The 12,497-nt window shown below is 46.2% G+C and overlaps 1 protein-coding gene across 2 annotated transcripts in view; it reads left to right on the top strand.

Moving 5' to 3' along the window:
* HLF (HLF transcription factor, PAR bZIP family member) overlaps nt 1-12,497 on the top strand; it is a 72,071-nt gene that overhangs the window by 5,147 nt on the left and 54,427 nt on the right. The gene's annotated exons all lie outside the window — the stretch shown is intronic.

Raw genomic sequence — 12,497 nt, 5'->3', positions numbered from 1 at the left:
GCTAGGGACACTGGAAGTCATTTCTGATGTAAACTTTTGGGCTCATGGATTGAAGGTGAAATGTTGTGAGGGAAACAAGGTTCTCAACCCTTGTTTGCCTTGTACAACTAAAGGCTGATTCTCATGATTGCCCTAATGTCAAGTTACTGGGAATTTAGTTATTCCTGTCCCACATGTACTCCCATGTTAGGAACTTGTTGTGTGGACTCAGGATTTCTTGGAAATACCAGATTTGCACTTAGCCAAACTGAGATGAAACCGAGATCAGTAATCTAAGATTTGAACTCAGCTTGACAATCTCAGCTTCATGTTAACTATTCTCCCCTGCAAATGTCTCCTCAGGTTGATTTTGTTTGCTTGGTTGTTTTTATAGCTGGGCTTTGAAACTTGAAGTAAACCCAGCTGAAGAAAAGCAGCCTTAATGGTGGGATTTGCAGGGGAAAATTGGGAGAGAAAGGCAGGAGTTAAGCTTTCCTCCCCCCAAGCAGCTGATTCTTCCTTCAAATGCACCCCTTCATTTGTGTTAGCTTGGCAGATATTCATTTGGGCATACACTACTCTGTTGCAGAGATACTATTCATTTCCAACTTGACTTTCTAAAGCCCCCGCATGAGGGACTTCACATAGAACTGTTAAGGGAGGAATGAGTAATCCATGAAACCTTTCTAGAACCGTATTTGTGAACAGGACATCAGCTGACAGGAACCTTTTTAGACATAAAGTTGTAGTTCCCACCTAATGTTTTCATGTGGAAGTGTTCATGTGATTTCAAAGCCTATTAATGAGCTGAGCTTGGAGTGTTACATTGAAAAGGGCTATGAGATTGTGATGTTCTGAAATGAAATTTTAAAACAGTTTTATGCATTTATATTAAGAAGTAAGCTAGGCATTTAAAAATTCAATCTGTCAATCAGTTAAAAAAAGTGAACCATCATTTTGTACACTATGGCCATGCTGTTAAGAATTAGAGAAATCATGTAAACTACAGGTCACCTGGTAACTCTCGAAGGTTCTTAAACTCTATAGAACTTTTCAATAAGCATTTTTCAACAAGTCAAGGATCCATCAAAAATGCCTACAGTGACACCTACCCTAAAATAATATAAAGTAGTTCACTCTCCCCAGGTTTTTTTTTTTTTTTTGCTAATCTGACATTTTTGCTGGAACAAGAAGTAGCTCTCTGGAGCAGGAAACCACTCCTGTCCTAGGATGGCCATCCATATTGGGAACACAAGACTATTGTCGAAAACCATCAGATAAGAAAACAAAATAAATACACTGAATGAATAGCATTGGGAGAGGAGAGAAGAATAGCACGCGAACCCCAACACAGAGTCTAAGAAATAGCATTTCTTGTCAGTTCAAAACAAAAGCTATGAGCGGTCTTTTTGTCACTTACTGAGTGGAATGTATGCATTCATCTGATAGCTTTATTTTTCTGAAAATAGGTCTGATTTCATACGTGCATGCTCATCTCTTGTCTTGCCTGTGAGAATGGGCTATCACAGATATAATTTTTAAATTAACTGGAGTCAACTCAGATGCTGTGTTTTTCAGTGGATACATGTCATGTGAATTTGATTAGCAGTAATTCACCACTGAGTAATCAAGTGATGCATGTGCATGTCTGAACCAGCTCCCCAGCAGTTTCTTTCTGTTGTAAGCACTGCTCTTTGTGATTAAAGACTTCTTTTGGTTTGACTTCTAAGGGCTACTTGACATGTGATACAGTGACAAACGTGTTTTCCACCAAGTGTGTACATGATGGGGAATGTAGAGAGAGGTGCACACAGGGGCTATTTTGAGATGGTATGGAAGATATTTGGGTCATTTTTTGAAAAGAGGCTAATCGGGTGCCCCTGAGCAATAGACTTGAAATAGACTTGAAACTCGTTGGACCGATAAACTGGCTTCTGCTGTGTGGAGCATCTGCTTTGCACACAAAAGATCCCAGGCTCAGTCCTTGGCGTCTGCAGGTAAGGCTGGGAAAGACCCCTGGTTGGAACCCTGGAGAGCCACTGTGGACAATACTGAGCCAATGGTCTGACTCTGTGGAAGGCAGCTCCCTCTGCTGAGGTCCTCTTTCTACATTGATGCCTTCTGATCTTTCCTTCTCTTGCACATGGCAGAGAGCCACACCTAATCACGCACGTATGACAGAGGCACACGTGCCTCTGCCATATGTGTGTTTGAAAAGCTACGTTTGCTGCATATGTACACTGTGTTTTTAAGTGGATTAATAAACTGTGTTTGGTGTATACTTTGAAAATGTGTGAGGCAGTGCTGATAGGAAACAATGCAAACCGTTTCTAAGGGTGAAGTTACGTCTTCCGAAATCTGCATTTGCTGAGGTAATGCTGGGAGTGGGTGGGCACTTTGGGGGAGAATCAGTAAGTGGGGACAGGAGGAGTGGTTAAGCCTTCACCCTCTGATTTTCCCCTGCAAATGTGCCCGGAGGCCCTGCCTGCCTGCCTGCCTTCCTTCCCTCCCCAACTGGACTTATTTCCAGTCCCAAAGTATGGCGGGGGGACGGGGGACGACACAAATTAAAAATCAGTGGCCATGGGAAAGAGTAAGCATCACATTCCTGACTTTTTGCAGGGGGGAGCTTGCAGATTTCCCCCTGCAAATGCCTCTCTCTCGCATTATAAGACCAACATATGCTTGTGTTAGTCTTATACTGAGGCTATTCCCACGATCAGGAGAAATCGGGCTAGGGGAGCCTAGCTTGATTTCTCCTGACTGTGGGAACCACTGGGCTCGCAGGCAGTTAACCCACCAAAGCAACCCTCCCCTTAAACCGGTTTTGCAGAGTGAGTGCTCTGCAAACCCGGTTTTAAAAATCGTGAGTAGCCGCAGCATGGCTCCGTGCCGTGGCTACTCATGAGTAGACCGCCCGGTGGGAGGCTGAAAAGCAGCCTCCTGGCTCGGGGGTCTCTCCAGGATGCCCTGCGCGCTTGCACAGGGCATGCTGGAGCTTCCGGGAGCCGCGCGGCCCCAGAACTCCCCAGCCCCCACCGGCTCCGTCATGGAGCTGGCAGTTGTGTGGGCGGCCAATCCAGCTGCCCAGGGCTCCTGCCCTGCTTGTCTGTGGGGAGAGCGGGCTTAGCCGTTCTCCCCGCTTACCTTTCCAAACCAGATCTCACTGATCGTGAGACCTGGCTCACTATGTAGGTTTGCCCCAAGGGGAAGAAAAACATTTCTTTGCTTCTTGGAAAATGCATTTTTAAACAGTCTTCATCCAACTTTGTTGTTGTTGCTGGAGAGATAATTCAGATGTTCAGAGAAAGGAACATCGTTTGCATGCACAAGGTCCCAGGTTCAATCCCAGCATCTCCATCTAAAAGCCTTTCTAAAAGGAAAGACCACTCTCTGAGACTCTGGAGAGCTGTATTCTGCCAGGCAGAATAGACAGTACTGGGTGAGAAGGACCAATGGTGTGAAAATAGTGGGTGAGAAGGCAGCATCATATATTCATGGCACAACACTACTCGATGCAACCATATATGGCTGGGCTTTGAAATCCCCATAGTGTTGCAAGCACTGCCACATCAAAACACTCCCTGCCTGTGGAAAGCGAAGACATTAGTGGGGAGGTGACACCGTTGCCTCTCTGCTGCTGTGTATACTTTCTAGGTTCAGGGTGTTTTGAGGTTCTTTCAACCCCATGTGTATTCTGAGGCTGTGTGGTTTCTTGGAGGACTGTGCTTCATCTCTTTCTCTATTTTGCACACACTACATGCACAAACCACATGATGATGGAGAGAGAGGGAAAATAATTAGGACACAGTAATCCTTCATCATTCCCTTTTGGAGACCATGGAAGGCCGCTCACCTTTTAATGATCACCTGCCAAAGTTCATTTGCAACCTCTTTTATGGGTCAGTTGTCTGCATGATTTCCATGCCCCGTGGCTGGCAGCACTGTTGGAATTTCAAACTAGTGTTAAGTTTTCTGTCACTGAAGTTGCTCTGATTGCAGGAGAGAGAGAGAGAGAGAGAGAATGAATTCATACATTCCTCTCATACTTAAGAGTAATGCTCAAACCTTTCTTTGATTCACCTGGCTTTAGTCTAAAATCTTGTTTGCAATGTATGCCTGCAGCACATGGAAGTAATAATAAGGGAAAGTGCTTTTGAGCATATGCAGAGTGCCTGTCCCTCACCACTGAGTGACCTAACTGCAGTTAAAGGAGAAACTTTAAGGTTACAAGTAGTGGCTGCCAGGGAACACCAGCACCTCCCATTTTAGAACTTAAGCACTGTTAATTTTGTTTAACTTCTGAAATGAAGAAGGAGAGGAGAGTGGACTTGTGGTAGCAAGCATGACTTGTCCCCTTAACTAAGCATAGTCTGCCCTGGTTGCATGGGGAGGAGGAGTTCTGTTTGGTGCTGGATATCCTACTTGCCAGAAGGCTGGGGGCACTCGTCACAGGCGAACTGGCAAGTGGCTCTGCAGATGCCTGCTCCCCCCCCCCCCAGTTCTCCTACATGTGTGCTGTTGTGCCACACGACTAAGACTTCGGAGCACTTCTTGTGCTTTGAAAGTGCCTTGACCTCAGCTGTGTGCATCTGGAGTGTGAGTAGTGCCTGGAAGTGTGTGCTCTGTGGTGCAATGGTGCACATGCAGGACGGCAGAGGGAGTAGTGGGCAGGCTCTTAGCACACCCCTGCAGAGCACCTTTAGTCTCCTGCTTCATTAGGCTGTTAGTCAGTATAATTTAGTTCCCTTTCCCAAAGTTTTGCAGCTCAAGAGCATATACATTTTAAAAAACTGAATATAAAAATAAAACAACAAAATGAAACTGATTTTCACAAAAACCAACAACCCCAGAAACGATGACTTGGAAGTTATTAACTGTTCATCTGCTATCAAATACAGTGTGGCAACGGCTTTTACGACGTGGGCATTTTCTTTATAGGATAGTAAGAATATACAGATCTATTTGAAAACACCGAACCTTTGTGTAGAAATTGAGGTTCAGCATTTGTGGGGTTTCTTTTTCCTTTTTATTGCTTTGGGGCTCCTTTTAAAATATATATTTATATTATTTTACTAGATGTATTTGTATATTTATATTATTTTACTTAAAAAGCACAAAGATTATTACAGGACTAGTGAATGTGTGGTTTCCCAGGCTGTGTTGTTGACAGAAGTTGGTTGTCGTCATGATAGCTATATCCCTGTTGTCGTGAAACACATGGGGCCAGTTCAGACGATATATCTGAGCCAGCTCCCGCCAGCCTGTGACTAAAGATGTGCATGAGCATATCCCATTCCCCCTGCCATGGCGCCTTTCTCCTTTGCTTCATCACATGGGTCACACATGATCAAAATATGCAATTAAGAGAATGGGAACGGCATGCTGAGAGTGGAAGCAGTTGGGTTCTTGCCAACCCAGTCATGTGTGGGTGGGAGCCAGCTTGGTCGTATCTTTAGGGTTGCCAACCCTCCAGGAATGGCCCAGTCTCTCGAGGAATTGAGGTGTTTATTGAAAGCAGTCCAGGGACTTCACCGTGAGTTTACTGGGAGCATGGGTGTAACTACCATTAGGCAAGGGGAGACAGTCGTCTTGGGGCCCCACTGCCTCGAGGGCCCCCCAGAGGCATGTCACATGACTCCCCACCTGCCCATGTTGCACCCCCTATGAATTATGTTGAGTCTCTTGGAGATCGGCAGGAGCAGAGAGTAAAAACACTAGATTCAATGTGCACTAGATATTCACTGTATTCATAATGGGGATGTGAGTGTGAGTGCACTATATATTGTGAAGTGTGTGTGTGTGTGTGTGTGTGTGTGTGTGTGTGTGTGTGTATCAGTGAGGGGCCCATTTTAAAATCTTGTCTCTGGGCCCACTCCAACCTTGCTACGCCCCTGACTGGGAGGCTTTGCTGCAAACTCAGAGTTGTCAAAAAACCAAACAAACCCGACACACATAGTGGATTTTTTTTAACCCCGGATATAAATTGTCCTACACTCCAATGTGCTGTGAAAAACCTGAATTGTGTGTGAACTGCTCCCCGATAACTGGCAGGGACCTTGGGGTAAATCTGGCCAGTATGTGAACGCACCCCCTCCATTCCGGAGGAGATGTGAGTTAAAGGGCTTTAAAAGCCCTGTTGAGAAACATCCTGGAGAATATATTGCTGGCTTGATATTGTGGTGCAGGGAGCGGGCAGGGATCTCCAGGGATAGGCTTCAGTCAGAGTTGGCAACCCTACCTACCATCCAAACCAGCCCACTTCTTCTGTTGTTTTAGTGGACTTTTGAGCTTCTTCTTGTGATTGAGTAATTGCTTGCTTGCTTGATTAAGTGTCATCAAGTTGGTGTTGACGCTTAGCGACCACATAGATAGATTCTTCTTGTATGCTGCTAATATTGTTGCTTCTCTTGAAGTTTTAATACATAGACAATGGAATCCTACTCTGGTTGCATCTTAAATTCCTGTGTCTGTAATCAAAGCCTGTGAAAGCCAATGGAAAGGCTTCTGCTGAATTTAGTGGCCATTCATCTTGGCTGAATTTGCAAAATGTTGCTGAGGAATTCACACATGTGGAGTATGCTGGTCTATGACTGTGATAAAGGTTGATTGATTGACACACATGTGGAGAACATGCATGTTCTTGGAGTTAGCAACAGAGTTTGCAGATACAATGGGTACTGCAAGGGTGCACAACTTTGTTCCTCCAGCTGTTGTTGGACTACAGCTACCATCCTCCCTGACTGTTGCCAGGGGATGATGGGAGCTGTAGTCCAATAACAGCTGGAGGAACAAAGTTCCTGGGGTACTGCATGCTATTGAAATGTACATAGCATCAGTGACACAGCACCTGGCCAGACCTTATTTGCACCAGGGCTCAGACTTACGATGTAAGATCAGAGGCTGAAAACCCGGGTTTTGCTGCACAGCCATCTGCAGTGCCTGAGCATTCCCTGCAAATTATGTTAATAGCAGGCAATTATACAGGTTACGTAGTGGCCTTTCACTTAGAGGGATATCCAAGAGGGCCCATGGGACTGTACAAGTTGCCCATTCTTCTTCACTGCCACATATAGAACTCAGCACCTCTGTCAGTGTGTGATTGCCTAGTGAAGAAAACACTGAGCTGTGTATGTGGGTGTTTTTTGAGCAGCAGAGTGACGATTTGTTTGTTATCAATTTGCCTGCAGAGGAAAAGCTGTTGGGAAAACATTTCCCCAACACTCCCCTGTGAAGGTGTTTCGCAAGGGAAGATTGTTAATGGCAAATGAGGGGTCTTTGGGGGCCTTTTCACTCTTCCCCAGAACTCCAGGATTCCTCCCCCAAACCACTTGAAAACCACAGCGTTGTCTCCAAGTGGCCCACAAAATAAATCCAAAGCTGTCAGCAACAAACCATAGCGATATTATCACTAAAAGAAGTTTAAAAGCATGCTGAAGGTTAAAGCATTAGAATGCAACCACCATAATTTAACTGTCTGAGAAGTTTTTCTGAAGAGGGACTCTTGGGGTGGGGGACTACAACAGAAAAAGCCCTGTCTCTGATCCCTGATCAAAATACTGTAGGATGCTGGTGTGCATCTCCAAGCTTGGGCTTGAAGAAGGATTTCTCAGGTTTGAAAAAGCTGAATTCAGATAAAAATGGAGCACTCCAAAGTTTTAATGCCGAACCATTGGTTTTGTTTTAGACTATTCAAAACCATTTCTCAGGTCAAGGGGGAAAAGACTAAATTATCTCCTTTTGACCTTTCAAAATTAGTTTTATCTTAAGTATTAGGCACCATCAGAGGACAAGACAACAAGCAAATCATATCCCTTATCTTTTTTAATTCATTCTGAAATGAGTAGTTCTAGGGGAAGATAAAGATGTGTTTGATGTTTTTATGGAATTTGTGTGAAGAAGTTGTGAGCTACTTCTGTGGAGAGTGTATAGAAGGGTTGGGATTGATTCTGTAATTCTTTCAATGATGCATTTAGCTCTTATGCCGCTCAAAATATATTTACGTACATTCAGTATAAAAAGAACCAGGAAACAAAGCAAAAATACAGGATTCTCCTGGTGTAATTCCATGTCTCAAGCAAAAAAGGTCTGAGTCCTTATCAGCATGGCAGATTGGCTTGGGAACCCCACGTGAACCACACTGCCCTTTGGAGAAAGTACAGGATACAAAGGTATCAAATAAGTGTACTTCTTTCTTCTTTTGCAAATTTGGATAAGCAGAGCAGAGCTCCACTAACTTTAGCTGTAACTTTTACACCTCAGAATGATGTCATTTTCTTTGAGGAATATGCTACATTTTGTTGTCTGAACTGAACATGTTGATGGGCGTAGTGGCACAGCCATCCAACTATCTGCAACTAGAGATGTGCAAGAACTAAGGTTCATGTTCCGGTTCAAAGCCGAACCGATTTGGGTTGCTGAGGAACCAGTTCGACGGTTCAAGTGCAGCGGTGGGGGGCGGGGGGACATCTAAAAGTGAGTACAGCAGTACTGCTTGTCCATCGCTCCAGGCAGCTTCCTGTCGCGGTGGCGGCACTCTCCTCAACAGCCTGCGTGCAACGCATGCGCAGACACCATTTGTGTGGTTGGCAGGCAGCGCACTCAGACCGGTTTGGCTTTGAACTGGGGCATGGACCTTGGTTCGTGCACATCTCTTATCTGCAGGTTGAGCTTTGAGTAGTAGGGAGAGACTTAATATAACTAAAACCAGGCTAGAAGGAGCAGTGTTTGGTTTTGGATGCTGCATTATAATAGTGCTGTAGTGCTTGGCCGAGAGGTAGCCAGGATAACCCTGATTACAGGTGAAACCTGTAATCCCAGAAAATTTGAATCCCAGAAAATTTGAATCCCTGAATCCCAGAAAATTTGAATATTACATGAAACCAATAAAACAAGGATTGTATATAGAACAATATCGGACCTCTGAAAAGTATAAGCATGCATATGTATTCAGTACTTGGTTTGGGCCCCTTTTGCAGCAATTACTGCCTCAGTGCGGCGTGGCATGGATGCTGTCAGCCTGTGGCACTGCTGAGGTGTTATGGAAAACCAGGATGCTTCAATAGCAGCCTTCAGCAATTCTGCATTGTTTGGTCTCATGTCTCTCATCCTTCTCTTGGCAATGCCCCATAGATTCTCTATGGGGTTCAGGTCAGGCGAGTTTGCTGGCCAATCAAGCACAGTAATCCCATGGTCATTGAACCAGGTTTTGGTACTTTTGGCAGTGTGGGCAGGTGCCAAATCCTGCTGGAAAATGAAGTCAGCATCCCCATACAGCTCGTCTGCGGAAGGAAGCGTGAAGTGCTCCAAAATCTCCTGATAGACGGCTGCGTTGACCCTGGACTTAATGAAGCACAGTGGACCAACACCAGCAGATGACATGGCTCGCCAAATCAACACGTACTGTGAAAACTTCACACTGGACTTCAAGCATCTTGCATTGTGTGCCTCTCCATTCTTCCTCCAGACTCTGGGTCCTTGGTTTCCAAATGAGATGCAAAAGTTGCTCTCATCAGAAAAGAGGACTTTGGACCACTGAGCAACAGACCAGTTCTTTTTTTCTTGAGCCCAGGTAAGACGCTTCTGACGTTGTTTGTTGTTCAGGAGCGGCTTGACAAGAGGAATACAACATTTGAAGCCCATGTCCAGGATCCGTCTGTGTGTGGTGGCTCTTGATGCACTAACTCCAGCCTCAGTCCACTCCTTGTGAAAGTCCCCAACACTTTTGAATGGCCTTTTCCTGACAATCCTCTCCAGGCTGCGGTCATCCCTGCTGCTTGTGCACCTTTTTCTTCCACACTTTTCCCTTCCACATAACTTTCTATTAATGTGCTTTGATACAGCACTTTGGGAACATCCAACTTCTTTTGCAATTACCTTTTGAGGCTTTCCCTCCTTATGGAGGGTGTCAATGATGGTTTTCTGCACAACTGTCAAGTCAGCAGTCTTTCCCATGATTGTGATTCCTAATGAACCAGACTGAGAGACCATTTAAAGGCTCAGGAACCCTTTGCAGGTGTTATGGATTGATTAGCTGATTGGAGTGGGACACCTGGAGCCTAGACTGTTGAACCTTTTCACAATATTCTAATTTTCTGGGATTGTGGATTTGGGGTTATCATGAGCTGTACGCCATGATCATCACAATTATAACAAATTAAGGCTTGACTTATCTCGCTTTGCATGTAATGCGTCTATCTCATATATCAGTTTCACCTTTTAATTTGCATTACTGAAATTAATGAACTTTTGCACGATATTCTAATTTTTCGAGTTTCACCTGTAGAAGGGTAGAGTCTAGCAGAGTTTCTCATTGCCCTGAGCAAGGGGGTTAAAAATTAGACTCTAGCTTTAAAGTGGAGTCAGTCTCTCTGTTTCTGTATTGTACATTCATAAAGCAGAATCTTACCAGTGCTGAGCTCTCTCTACCCCATCCTGTGTTACCTTCAGTCTGTTATAGCAGGGGTTTTCAAACTCTGCTGGGAAACCTTGGAATTCCCTATAAGCTTATCAGGGGCTCCCTTGTGAGAAGACCAGCAATGACAGGGAAGCTTCCCTGACAGACAACGGATTGCCCACCACTACCAATCTTCTCCTACCAACAGTACTTGACTTCTGAAGGAAAATGTAAGGCTGGAGAGCCTTAATGACCTTTTCAAACCTCAGCCCCTGACCTCCTCCAGTTATGGCTATATCATGCGCCCCTTTGTAGTCTTCTAAGAATGGTAGCTAAGGGGACCATGACAAAGGGAAAGGACTGGGCACTTGTCGCAACCTTCCCCTGTAAATTGAGGACTTAGAGTATTGTGTATATTCAGTAGGGTGCATGCTCAGTTCGCCCAGGACAAGAACGGGGCACAAGAAGCCTGGTCAGGGCCCATACAGGTGGACTACATGCCTTGGAGCACATCCAGAATCTTCCACTCTGAGATAAAAGGCACCCGAGAAGGTTCTGTGGAGAGGAGCCCTTGAAGACGGAAAGCTTGACGAATGCTGCCGCACTGAAAAATGATAGTTTCTCCTCTAAAGAGAAGATGACGTAATTTCACTTGAAAACTATTCTCTCTGTAGGGGGGAAAGTGGGGTGTGTGCTTCTGTAAGGGACACCTTTTTAAAATGGTGGTTCTCTTTATTTAGCAGGAGAAGAGCAACTGGGCTTATCCAATCCCTGCACAGCATCCCTCCAGTGGCTGGTGCTGGTGTCTATCTTATGTTTCTTGTGGCATCTCCCTTGCCCAGCAGCCACAGGACTGAGAAGATGGAGGGCTGCCAGGCTATTTTCTCCCCACCCCCTCTCCTGATAGGCCAGTTCCTGGCCACGTGGAGGGGGTCAATATGGCGGCCGGTGTGGCTGCCTTTCGGGCTGGGGCACAACCCCACCCCACCCCGCTACACCTTGTGAGCGTGTGGCACAGGGAACGGCATTTTATTTGTTTGTTTATATCTATGTAGACTGCTTTGGGAACTTTTGTTGAAAAGCAGTATATTTATTCATTCATTCAATCAATTTCTATACTGCCCTCCCAAAAATGGCTCAGGGAGGTTTACACGGAGAAATAACAAACAAACTAGCTGACCCTGCACAGAGCATCTGTGCAGTTGTGTACTGAGCCTGTGACATCCCCCACAGCTCACTCTCCCCCCCGCAGCTCTCTCGCTCACCCTCCCCCCGCCGCTCGCTCGCCCCCTCTGCTCGTTCCCTCTCGCCCCCGCCGCCGTGCGCTCCCTCTCGCCTGCCGCCGCGCGGTCCCTCGCTGCGTGCTCTCCCTGCGCGCTCCCTCGCGCCCCCCGCCGCCGCGCGCTCCCTCACACCCCCCACCGCCGCGCTCTCTCACCGCGCGCTCCCTCGCGCCCCCCGCCGCCGCGCGCTCCCTCGCGCCCCCCGCCGCCGCGTGCTCCCTCGCGTGCTCCCTCGCGTGCTCCCTCGTGCCCCCCCCGCCGCCTCGCGCCCCTCCCTCCCTGAGTCAACAGATTTTGTTCATTTACACAACGGCATCCTCCTTCTCCTGAAGGGGCTCTTTCCTCTCTCAGGACCTGTCTTTTTGCAGACCCCTGCCTGCTATCCTTTTATATCCAGAACATCTTCCGACCGGTAACAGCTGTATTCCAACATTCCATCACAGGTCCCTCCTCCTTATCTGCATAGGGAATCCCCACTGCTCAATCACCATGGTGCTTCTGCTCTCACAGGCTTCTTCTCCTTATCTGCATATGGAATCCCCACTGCCCAATCAGGTGCTTCTGCTTGCATACTCAGCCAATCGCCTCCTTCCTACCACGTCGGTGTGCATGGCCCATCTTGGAGAAATAATAATATAGATAGATAAGATGGAACCCTGTCCCCAAAGGGCTCACAATCTAAAAAGAAACATAAAGTAGACACCAGCAGCAGTCACTGGAGGTACTGTGCTGGGTGTGGATAGGGCCAGTTACTCTCCCCCTGCTAAATAAAGAGAACCACCACATTAAAAGGTGCCTCTTTGCCAAGTTAGCAGGGGCTAACTATATATATATTCATA

The sequence above is a fragment of the Hemicordylus capensis genome, chromosome 2, assembly GCF_027244095.1.
Source record: "Hemicordylus capensis ecotype Gifberg chromosome 2, rHemCap1.1.pri, whole genome shotgun sequence".
Classification (NCBI taxonomy): Eukaryota; Metazoa; Chordata; class Lepidosauria; order Squamata; family Cordylidae; genus Hemicordylus; species Hemicordylus capensis.
The sequence above is the reverse complement of the archived record's forward strand: the minus strand, read 5'-3'. Positions and strand labels throughout refer to the sequence as shown.